The sequence below is a fragment of the Scyliorhinus canicula genome, chromosome 9, assembly GCF_902713615.1.
Source record: "Scyliorhinus canicula chromosome 9, sScyCan1.1, whole genome shotgun sequence".
NCBI classification, from domain to species: domain Eukaryota; kingdom Metazoa; phylum Chordata; class Chondrichthyes; order Carcharhiniformes; family Scyliorhinidae; genus Scyliorhinus; species Scyliorhinus canicula.
Genome location: NC_052154.1, coordinates 147012130 through 147025057, shown reverse-complemented (window position 1 = coordinate 147025057; position 12928 = coordinate 147012130).

Here is a 12928-nt window from a genome sequence, read left to right as displayed (position 1 = left end):
TTCTGGCAGACCGCCGCAGTGGAGTAGGTGACGTCGGTTCAGCCGATGGTGCTGATTCCGCTGACGTCCTGGAGTGCGGGAGCGATGGTCCTTGAATAGTCTCCGTCACCTGAGCTGGCTGTGGAGATACCATGGATGGGGAAGGGGTGACCTGGGTGGGGCGCTGGGGGGAAAAAAACAGGGGGGGTCTGTGGTGAAGGGGGGGGAAGGCCGCAAGCCGGCGGGTGCCAGGTCCCGGAGGGAGACCGTGTCCTGTCGACCGTCGGGCTACTCCACATACGCATACTGCAGGTTAGCGTGGAGTAACTGGACTTGTTCCACCAACGGGTCGGACTTGTGCACCCGCACATGCTTCCGGAGCAAAATGGGTCCGGGGGCGGCCAGCCACGTCGGGAGAGGGGATCCGGAGGACGACTTCCTGGGGAAGACAAGGAGACGTTCATGAGGTGTCTGATTTGTAGCGGTACAGAGGAGGGAGCGGATAGAATGTAGGGCATCGGGGATAACCTCTTGCCATCGGGAAATAGGGAGATCTCTGGACCGGAGGGCCAGTAGTATGGTCTTCCAGATGGTACCATTCTCCCGCTCGACCTGTCTGTTACCCGGGAGGTTATAGCTGGTCGTCCTGCTAGAGGCAATGCCCCTGTTGAGCAGGAATTGACGCAGATCGTCGCTCATAAAGGAGGACCCCCAATCGCTGTGTATGTACGCAGGGTAGCCAAACAGGGAGAAGATGGAGAGGAGGGCCTTAATGACGGTCGATGTGGTCATGTCAGGGCAGGGAATGGCGAAGGGGAAGCGGGAGAATTCGTCAATTACCGCCAGGAAGTAAATGTTGCGGTTGTTAGAGGGAAGGGGGCCCTTGAAGTCAATGCTGAGACTTTCGAAGGGGCGAGATGCTTTGATCAGGTGTGCGCGCTCGGGGCGGTAGAAGTGCGGTTTGCACTCGGCGCAGATGTGGCAGTCACGGGTTACTATCCTGACTTCCGCGATGGAGAAAGGCAGGTTGCGGGCCTTAATGAAGTGGTAGAGACGGGTCACCCCTGGATGGCAGAGGTCCGCGTGGAGGGAGCGGAGGTGGTCTATCTGCGCGCTGCCGCAGGTACCGCGGGACAGGGCATCAGGAGGCTCATTGAGCTTCCCAGGACGATACAGGATCTCATAGTTGTACGTGGACAACTCGATCCGCCACCGTAAGACCTTGTCATTCTTAATCTTGCCCTTTTGTGCATTATCAAACATGAAGGCTACTGACCGTTGGTCTGTGAGGAGGGTAAACCTCCTGCCGGCCAAATAGTGCCTCCAATGTCGCACCGCTTCGACTATGGCCTGGGCTTCCTTTTCCACAGAGGGGTGGCGGAGTTCGGAAGCCTGGAGGGTTCTGGAGAAGAAGGCCACGGGTCTGCCCGCTTGGTTCAGGGTGGCCGCCAGAGCTACTTCTGATACGTCGCTCTCGACCTGGAAGGGGAGGGACTTGTTGATGGCGTGCATCGTGGCCTTTGCGATGTCCGCTTTGATGTGGCTAAAGGCCTGGCAGGCCTCTGTCGACGGCGGGAAGGTCGTGGTTTGAATGAGGGGACGGGCCTTGTCAGCGTAGTTGGGAACCCATTGGGCGTAGTAAGCAAAGAAACCCAGGCAGCGTTTAAGGGATTTGAGGTATTGGGGAGAGGGAGTTCCATCAGGGGGCGCATGCGTTCGGGGTCGGGGCCTATTACTCCTTTACGCACTACGTAGCCGAGGATGGCTAGACGGTCGGTGCTAAACGCGCACTTATCCTTATTGTATGTGAGGTTAAGGAGTTTTGCGGTTTGGAGGAATTTCTGGAGGTTGGCGTCATAGTCCTGCTGATCGTGGCTGCAGATGGTGACATTATCGAGATACGGGAAGGTAGCCCGTAATCCGTACTTGTCGACCATTCGGTCCATCTCCCGTTGGAAGACCGAGACCCCATTTGTGACACCAAATGGAACCCTAAGGAAGTGGTAGAGGCGCCCATCTGCCTCAAACGCGGTGTATTTGCGGTCACTCGCGCGGAGGGGGAGCTGGTGGTAAGCGGACTTAAGGTCCACAGTGGAGAAGACCTTGTATTTCGCTATATCGTTTACCATATCGGAAATACGGGGGAGAGGATACGCGTCCAGTTGCGTAAACTGGTTGATGGTCTGGCTATAGTCGATGACCATCCGGTTTTTCTCCCCAGTCCAGACCACCAGTACTTGGACTCGCCAGGGACTGTTGCTGCCCTCGATGACCCCTTCCTTCAGCAACCTCTGGACCTCGGACCTGATGAAGGATCGGTCCTGGGCGCTGCACCGTCTGCTCCGTGTTGCGACAGGTTTGCAATCGGGGGTGAGATTAGCAATCAAGGAGGGGGGGTCCACTTTGAGGGATGCGAGGCTGCAGACAGTGAGGGGGGTATAGGGCCGCCGAATTGGAAGGTCAATCTCTGCAGGTTGCACAGGAAGTCCAGTCCTAGAAGTGCCGGTGCGCAAAGGTCAGGGAGGACAAGGAGTTTATAATTTTTAAAAACCTTCCCTTGGACCGTGAGGGCCGCGATGCAGCACCCGGTGATGCGGACGGAGTGCGAACCTGAGGCTAACCCGATTTTGTGTTTTACAGGATGGACAGGAAGCGCGCAGCATCTTACCGTGGCAGGGTGAATGAAGTTTTCCGTGCTCCCGGAGTCCAGCAGACAGCCCGTCTCGTGGCCGTTGAGGTAGATGAGCATTGTCGTTTTGGCGAGCGTGCGTGGACGTGACTGGTCGAGCTGAATGGCCGCGAGCAGTGGAGAAAATCCGTATTTGTCGTCGTCGTCCGAGTAGATGCTGGAAGAACCTTGCGTGCCAGTCCCGGAAGGTGGTGCCCAGGATCCGCACGTGGAGTCGGGATCCCAAGATGGCGGCACCCAGGACCCGCACGTGGAGTCGGGGCCCCAAGATGGCGGCGCCCAGGACACGCCCGTGGATCGGGGCCCCAAGATAGCGGCGCCCAGGACCCGCACGTGGAGTCGGCGCCCCAAGATGGCGGCGCCCAGGGCCCGCACGTGGAGGCGGCGCCCCAAGATGGCGGACATAGGCGTGGGCGTTTAGATCAGCGACCTCCAGGGAGGTGGAGAGAGTCCGTGCCTCAGTTAAGCTGAGGTCGTCTTTCTCCAGCATCCGCTGGCGGATAGCGGGGGACTGCATCCCAGCCACGTAAGCGTTTCTGATCAGCAGTTCCATGTGCTCCGTACCTGAAACTGCGAGGCAGGAGCAGTTCCTCCCCAGGATGGCGAGGGCCTGGTAAAATTGGTCTAATGACTCACCGGGGAGCTGTTGTCTGGTGGCCAGCAGCTGTCTGGCACCAATGGCAGACAGCTATGCAAATCAGACCACCACAACCAGTGAAGCCTACATCCTATAAATTATTTTTTTTAAACCTGCTGTATCTGCCCTGGAGCAATCTCAGATTGACAATGGAAAACACTAGAAGCAACCCTTCAATTAATCTAGAACATTTTTTATGCTTTACCTTTTGAAAATGGAAGCAGTTTATCCTTAAAAGCAAAACACAGGACAGCACGCTGGCACAGTGGTTAGCACTGCAGCCTTATGGCGCCAAGGTCCCAGGTTCGATCCTAGCTCTAGGTCATTATCTGTGTGGAGTTTGTACATTCTCCCTGTATTTGCATGGATGTTGCCTCCACAACTCAAAGATGTGCAGGGTACGTGGATTGGCCACACTAAATTGCCCCTTAATTGGAAAAAATAAATTTATTTTCAAAAATGCAAAACACAAACAATTGCTAATGCTGGAAACAAAAACACACTGGACTAAATTCTCCGCGACGCCACAAACACGAACTGCAATAGGGAAGGTAATCAGGCATCCAGCCAAAATTGAGGTTGGCGGCCAGTGCCAATTTGGGTGCCATGCGCCCGTCCCTACTGGCAGCAAGAATGAGGTATGGGCCCCAAGCTGGTGAGGGCATTCAAAACCGACATTTGCATGCATTTAAATGTGATTAGCAGGTTGGACACAGTATGTCCCGCCCTTCCACTATGCCCCACCTTTCCACGATTCTCCGTTCCTCTCAGGCGAAGGTCTCGCGGGCGTGACTTACTACAAGTATTTACAAACGTGGAATGGCGTCATGGCTGGGGAGGGGACCGGGAGGCTCAAAAAATACTGAAAAAGCGTTGGAAACGGTCGGGTTTGCTGGGGGGGGGGGGGGGGGGGGGGGGGGGGGGGGGTGGAGGGGGGGGGGGGGGGTGGAGGGGGGGTGCGGCGGTGGCTGCTTGGGCCGGAGGCAGTAGTGGGGAGTGACTTGGTTCTGAGTTTGTGGACTCAGGATCTGTCTGTCTCGGCATTGGGATGGCCTGACTCAGACGCTGTTGCTTCAGTCTGTCTTTTAAATGCACCCCTTTGCTGCTGGGCTCCGGGCTGCTCACACTGCTGAGTGTTGCCTGTGCCTGTTAGATGCTCAGAAGGCCTCTAGCCATCTGGGAGCTCACCTAGGATGACACCCTTATTCCCCAGCTGTATGATCAGGAGCCCACCAGGTATTGGAACTTCTCAGAAGCACTGCCCAATTTCAGGGAAAGCAGCAAATCAGCAGTGTTCACCCCAACCAGAGGACATCTGCACCGCAGCCTTTGGAACCCTCTCTGGTTCTCTGCCCTTCTCAGGGCAGAGTGTTCACCAGAGTCCCCACCCCTCCGGATTGCCAGTCTTCTCTTCCTGGTGAGACTGGTATTGCTGACTGCTTCTGCCACCACTTCCCAGGCAGCATTCAGGAGAGCAGGCTTGAGTCTGCAGCCGAGGCTGGGGACGAGGGTGCCCCTCCACTCCTCACTGGCTTGGAGCTGTGGGTCCACCCCGGTCTCCCAACCTCAGGGGCAGGTCTTTACTGAGCCATCTTGGTAACTGCAGTGAGTGTGTGATTAGTGGAGGCTTAAAAACAGCTCCAGCTGTCAGGCTCTTGGATGATAACACTGGCCACAGCGATTAGAATGCCTGCTGGACCGGAAATTGCTCTCAGCACGTGCCACATGCCCTGAATAGCTCCATAAATAGTGCCCCAATGGGAACGCACACCACACACAATTCAGTCCTGGTGTCAATACTTTGACATTTGCCGATTGGCTGGAGAATCCGTTTTGACTCCGAAATCGGGGGCGGTGCTGATTTTTGGATGCTCCGCCCCCTCCAAAACGGCGTAATTGGTGAGTACACCACATGCTGTTGGGATGGCCTCGGGACATCACCTGAAGGTCCTCCCCCGATGCTCCACCCCCAGTGGGCCGACTTCTCGGCGGCGTGGATCACTTGTGGTCTGATGTTTCGTCAACCTCGCGTGGAGGCTGCGGACTGTGTCCAGTGCTGCCACAGTCGGGGGCGGGAGTTGTTCTGCTCGCTGGGGGGTGGGGGGGAGGATTTCGGCAGGGGCTTGGGGGACTGATGGGGGGTGTGGTTCGAGGGGTGACAAGGGAGATTATGGGGGGGGCACTATCTGGCAGGCCGGGTCTGCGTGCGGCCGGCACCGTGTTGTACGGCGTGACTGCTGCAGGTCGTCACCGTGCGCATACGCGGCCACTGACCTGCCAATTCTCCGTCCATATCTGCAGGCAAATACAGGGGTATTATGTGGTGCAGCTGCTAGCCCCGCACCGGAGCATCGGTGCGGGGGTGGTGGCGACTATTTGGTTGTAATCCTGGACACATGCTCCGGGCATAGCCTCAAAACCGGAAAATACAGCCCCCAGTCTCCCAAACAGAAAATTTTGCCCATTGAGTATGAAAGAAAAATAGACTACACTTATTATCTCGCACTTTTAATTGTCTTCAAAGGGTTTTAGATGCAATGAAGTACGTTTTGAAGTGTGGTTCGTATTGTAATGTAGGAAACACCAATTTGCACACAGCAATGTCCCACAAACAGCGATGTGATAATGACCAGGTTGCCTGTTATTTTGCAGTGAAGGATGAGTATTAATCAGGATTCCAGGGAGCACTCCAATCCCGTTTTTCAAAATAGCGCCATGGGGTCTTTTACATCCACCTGAAAGGACAGTTAAGGCCACTGTTTAACACTGTGCCTTAAAGATGGCAGCTACTCAGTGCTGCTCTGGGAGGGCCAATCTAGGTTATGTGCTCACGTCTCTGGAGTGGGATTTGAACCCACAACCATCTGTCACCAGGAGAACAACAGTTGACTCCCCAGAGAATGTAGGCATTTTGCTAATGAATAATAGTCAGTACAGCACAATGCTAGCACATGCTTTTAATATGCACTTGAAACATAATAATGTACAGTAAAGCAATTTAGAGATTGCATTTCGCTGGGTTGCCTGGAATGTTTCTCTGTTGTTTGAAGGAACAGTGGTGCCTCTTAATACAGACCATTTCTCTGAAGAAATAAGTCACCGGCATTCCTTATTGGTCGAGGAGAGGAAATGGATACTGGAATTGTGTAAAGAACAGCGATCCATCATTTGGTCTGAATGTTTGTCATTTGTTAATTGATTTTCAGATTAAATTAAATGCTCGAGGCAGAAAGTTCTGCGTGTAACAGCAATCAGTTATAAACAAACATGCAATTGGGTACCATGGCAGCATTTTTCTCAAAGTGCTTTTTTAAAAAAACTTAGTGATTAACTCATTCTGCTCTAAAGTCTGGTGACAAGATAATGCTGTTGTGAATCTATTCACAACTCACCTTTTTCAAAACTAATGTGACTACAATTCTGTTGAAAAGATCGGCGGCGATCTTTCTGGCAACATTCATTGTCAACCAACAGCACAAAAAGCAGATTATTTGATCATTTATCTCATACCTGTTCCTGGAATCTTGCTGTGCGCAGGTTGGTCACTGAGTTTCATTTTATACAGTAGCGAACACGGTGATTATGGGGATTAATTTTTATAGGGTGTTGCACAAAAGAGCAGGTTAGATTCTTATAGACAGACGTTAGTTATTAATGGTTATGATGCTGCATGGAAGTCCGTGACAGGCTCATTGCTCTCCACCTCTTTATCAATAAACTGGATGAAGGTGAAAAAGAGTAAGCCAGTTTCCACATAATGGGTGGGATTCTCCGCCGGCGCGATTCTCCATTTTGCCAGCGCCCGGGGGTTTCCCAGCGGCGTGGGGTTGTCCCACAATGGGAAACCCCATTGACCGGCCGGTGTAACAGAGAATTCCGCCGGCGGGTCGAGGCAGAAATGTGGCACGCCGGAGCGGAGAATCCAGCCCAACATCTTTCACAACATCAACACAAGCAAAAATGCTTATCGCCAATACAGTATCTTTGAAGTGCAACCACATTTATAACGGAGGAAAATATGGCAGGCAATTTGCACATAGCAAGCCTCCATAAACAGTAATGGAATGATGGTCAGATAATCAGTTCTAGTAACATTGAGGGGGTAAATGTTTGTTGGGATTCCCCAGCTCTGAAAAATAGTGTCATGCAATCTTTTACATTCACCTGAGAGGGTACACAAGACCTTGATTTAATGTTGTATCAGGAAGGTAGCACCCCTGACAGTGTAGCACTGCCTCAGTCCTGCTCTGAGCCGAGGTTTCCTGTTCAAGCCTCTGGAATGGGGTAATGAACACACAGCTTTCTAATTCAAGAAGCAATGATGTTATAAACTGGGCCATGGCTGACACTTAGGGAGTAAAGGAATAAGGTGACTGTCTGTGTGGAGTTTGCACCTTTTCCAATGTCTGCATGGGTTTCCTCTCGGTGCTCTGGGTTCCTCCCACAGTCCAAAGATGTGCAGGTTAGGTGACTGGCCATGCTAACCTGTCCCTTTGTGTTCAAAGATTAGGTGGGATTACAGGGATAGAGCGGGGGACTGAGGTGAGGCGGGGTGTTCTTTTGGAGGGTTGGTGCAGACTGAATTGGTGGAATAACCTCCTTCTGTAGTGTAGGGATTCTATGATTCTATGAAGGTGAGACATTGGAGAGCTCTCTGCATATTAGTGAATGTTACAACTGTATGTGCAGATGTAAAGACTTTAGATGACAAAAAGCAGATTTCAGGCACATCTAAACATGATGGGAGAAATGGATTGTATTTGACATAAGTCTTGTATAAGTGTAGTCAGCACAGTCAGATTGTGATGACTTTGAGTACATGCAACTATGATGGTTTGCATGGTCATCACTACCAAGAGTAGCGTTTTATGGCGTATGAGTCAAAGGAGGTCCATGAGGCTATTGAAAAGTAAATATTTTGCCAGCATGTTTTCCAAGTAAGAAGTCTTATACCACCAGGTTAAAGTCCAACAGGTTTGTTTTGAATCACATAGCTTTCGGAGCGCAGCTTCTTCATCTGGTGAATTCCGACAGCGGAGTTCTCTGTCCCTGAAGTTGGACAATGGGGTTTCCCATTGTGGGCACCCCACGCCAACAGAAAATCCACGGGCGTGAGTGCTCTGCTGGTGAAACGGAGGATCCCACCGACGGAGAATCCAGCCCATAATCATTGCTGCATCCCCCACTATCAATATCCTGAGGGGTCATTGACCAGAAACGTAACTAGACCAACCATATAAATATTGTGGCAACAAGAGCAGCTCAGAGGCTGCAAATTCTGCAGCAAGTAACTCACTTCCTCACTTCCCAAAGCCTGTCTACCATTTACAATGCACATGTCAGGAGTGTGATGGAATAGTTTATATTTCCCTGGATGAGTGCACCTCCTATAACACTGAAAAAGCTCAAAACCATCCAGGACAAAGCAGCTTGTTTGATTGGCACCCCATCCATCACCTTAAACATTCAATCCCTCCACCTCTGACACATAGCGGCAGCAGTGCGTACGATCTACAAGATGCATTGCAGCAATTCTCCAAGGCTCCTTTGACAGCACATTCCAAAGCTTCCAACCTCTTACACTAAGAAGGACAAGGGCAGCAGATGCCAGCACCTGCAAGTTCCTTCACTGGCACTGGGTCACAATCCTGAAAACCCCGTCTTATCAGCACTGTGGGTTCAGTGCCAGATTTGCTGTCGTGAAAGTCCATTGGCGGGATTCTCTGACCCCCCGCCAGGCCGGAGAATCGGCGGGGGGGAGCGGCATGAATCCCACCCCACCGCCTGACGTCAGATGACAAATTCTCCGGCGCCGTTTTTTTGGCGGTGGCAGGAATTGTGTCGCACCGTTTGGGGGCGTTGGCAGTGGCCCCCTCCAGCGATTCTCCACTCCGCGATGAGCCGAGTGGCTGCCCGTTTTCGGCCAGTTCCGCCGGCGTAAATTACGCAGGGTTCTTACAGGTGGTACCTGGCTCTGCAAGTGGCCTGTGGAGTCCTCGGGGGGGTCCGGGGGGATCTGGCCCCTGGGGGGAGGGGCCCCCGCGCCGGCCGCTGTAAAGCTCTGCCATGGCCGGTGCAGAGAAGAAACCCCCTGCGCATGCGCAGGAATCACGGCAGCGGTTCTGGGAACATGCTGGCGCTCCTGCGCATGCGGCAACTCGCGCCAGCAGACAGAGGCCCTTCAGTGCCAGTTGGCGTGGCGCCATCCACTCCAGAACCAGCCTAGCCCCCGAAGGTGCGGAGGATTCTGCACCTTCCGGGCGTCCCGACGCCGGAGTGGTTCACGCCACTCTTTGGCACCAGAACGGCCTGCCCGCCGGATACCAGAGAATCCCGCCCCAGCGTCAACACTTAGTCTCAGGAACGGAGAATCCAGCCCTAATGATGTGTTGGGTAAGCTGGGTCTGCGAGGATTGCATTTACTGCAGTAGTGAGAGAGACAGGCTTCCAACACTTGGAGAAATGCAACTCTATTTTATTGAACTCTTAACTATCATACATACTTTAACTGTGGGTTGACACTATGCTGACTTGACTGGAGACCTGAGGCTAACCTGACCAGACTATCTTACTACCACATGGTGTATGTTCTAGTTGCTGCTCACGAGCTCTGACTGTCTCAGAGGCTGGATCCCGAGAGAGCGGGAAAACTAGTGCCCTCTGGCTTTATAGTGGTCGTGTGCTGTCTGATGATTGTCTGCTGTGTTCTGTGTGTTCATTGGTCATCCTGTGTGTCAATCACTGCCTGTCTGTGCACCATCATATACCTGTGTGTATATTATGACACTATATACTTTTTTATTGCTCTCCGCCACCATCAATAATCCATGCACATATCCACCAAGGCCCCTCTGCTCCTTCACCCCTTTACAAATTTTACCCTTTTACTTTATATATATGTCTTCCTCATCCTTTTACTTGTTACATTGGGACTTATGAAATTGAAAACAATGATAAAAGAAGCCCTATATGAAATGCAGTAAAGTAGGAGGTCAAGAGGTGAAGGCAGTGAGATTCACAGATGAGCAGGTCTTCATATTCTTATTCACGAAGCTGAATGAAACTCAAGAATACTGTGTGCACCTCTGGTCTTCATATCACTAAAATAGTATTGAGATAATTGGGAAGATGTAAAAACGATTTATGAAGGTGATACCAAGATGGGGGACCCATTGGAGTTATCTGCTGAAGGGCAGATGCTCTGTTCATTTCTCTATGCATTGTGGTCTTGTGCTTTCCTCTTCATTTGCTTGGAGGAGTCTCCCATTTTCAATTTCAACTTGTCTAATACCATAATTTTCTTTCCTCACTCATGATCTACGTTGCTCTAATCTTCCTTCAATTTCCCCCTTCAACAAGTTCCCATGCCTTAGAATATGGCCATTCTCACCGTGTTGCCTTTGTTGTTTAATGACCTTTCTCTTCTACCATCCTGAGAACTTCTTTGTTGCGCCTGTGTTCTTTCCGACTGACCTGCCGCATCCTTCTCCAGAACCACATTTCGCAACTTTCTCAAGATACACATTTCAGTCCTGTACAAGGCACTCCAAATCACCGTATTGATAATTATTTTCTTAAGAACTCTATGCATGCTGTCCTGCACAATGCTTTATGATTGGAGAATGCCATTGGAGTTCTAGCTCTGTATTGTTTATGCAGTAACCATTTTCTGACAAGATACTTCCCAGGTATTTAAATTGTGATAGCTGTTCCAACTCCAACATTTATCTTGACTTCTGCTTTCCCACCATTTTCATTCCATAAGCTTTCACCGCTTCATTCATTCTACCATTTATATCTGTGGGTCTTGGCTGTGCGAACCACGAGGACCTACTCATCTATGAATCTCACTGCCTTCACAAATTGACCTCCTACTTTGAGACCTTGCTGTATTTCACATAGGCCTTCTTTTATCATGGTTTCCACATTGAAGAACAATGGTGATAATAGGCAGCTTTGTCTCATCACGCACTCGATTAAACTCGGTTTAGTTTTATCAACTACTGTCCTGATTGTAACAGTCCGTCCTATGTACAAGCTATACCCACTCTTTATATTCGTCCAATCAACTCTGATTATCTACAGCATTTTCAACAGCTTTCGCCAGTCCATCCGGTCAAAACCTTTTCATACTCCCTAAAGCAGCTGTAGTCAGCTCCTTTCACTTTACACTCTCATCACTGCTATAACCTCTCTGGCTGCACAGCCCTTCCTAAATTGGAATTGATCAGTCAATTGGCTAGCTTTGGCTTCCAAACAATTTGCAAGGATCTTTAACACTACCTTGGATGTATGTAGTAAGAAGTCTTAAAACACCAGGTTAAAGTCCAACAGGTTTGTTTCAAATCACTAGCATCTCATGCATTCACCTGAGGAGGGAGCATTGCTCCGAAAGCCAGTGATTTGAAACAAACCTGTTGGACTTTAACCTGATGTTGCAAGACTTCTTATTGTGCTCACCCCAGTCCAACGCCGGCATCTCCACATCTTGGATGTATGTGTAATAAATGTTAAGATGTGACATCCGTGATATTTTCCTTATTCTCCAAAGGGGCTTTTGTGCTCATTAAGAGCTGGTCCAGATATTCTCCCTTTATATCTCCTAATGCAAATTGATCAATTCTCTTCATCTCTCCAAGTCCTTTAATCATTTCTGCAGGAATTCCATCACATTTTTCTGCTGTTCCTGTTTTCATTCTTTTAGAGTGCTAAATATTTTGCATTCCAGAAAATTATCCTCCGCAATGCCTTCTTCTTCCTCAGGTTCCAGCTCTGTTGACTTGCCATGATTGTCATACAAACCTTCGAGATATTTTTTCCAACCATTCTTTACTTCCTCTACTATCCCTTCTAGCAATTCATCTTTGTGCTTGCTTACCCTCTCCTTTTGCCAGTCAGTTCCTTTATTTTCTCATTGCGTGTCCATTCTCCCAATCTTCCTGAGAGGCTATAACTACCAGGTGAGAAAGGCCAGGCTGAAAGGGAGAAAAGAGAAGGCTGAGATGTGACCTGCTAGAGACCTTTATGATTTTGCAGAGGTTTGGTAGGGCAGGCATGGAGAAGATGGTTTCAAATTGCGGGGTCATAAATAAAAAGTAGTCACTTAAAAGATCCAATAGGATATTCATGAAAATACCCATTACCTGGAGGGTTGTAAGAATATGGGGATGGATTCTCTGCACCCCAACGCTGTAATTGCAGGGAGGAGAATCCATTTTGCAGCAAGGAATTAGGATCGGTGCCGGTTCCCTGATTCTACGGGCCCCAAAAAGCGGCGTACCCAGGGAGTACGCTGCGCCGCCTGGGACCTACCTGGGGCCATTGCCAGAGGCCTGCTCCACCATTCTTCGCCCCCGACTGGCCAAAGTCCTGAGGCGTGGAACTAATGTGCTCCAGCCGGTTGGGAGACTCAGTCCGCGGCCGCCCTGGTTGGGAGGGGCCTTACAGGCGGCCGGTAAATGCTTGTGCGGGCGTTGAGGGTCGGGCGCGCGGCCGATCAGGGGTGTCTTTTTTGGGTCCAGCTCCATGGTTCGAGTCCGCCATGGAGCACGGCGCGGCCGCTGGAGCCTGTCGTCGTGCGCATGTGTGGCCTCAGACCCGGAAGTGTAAGGCCCCATATCTGC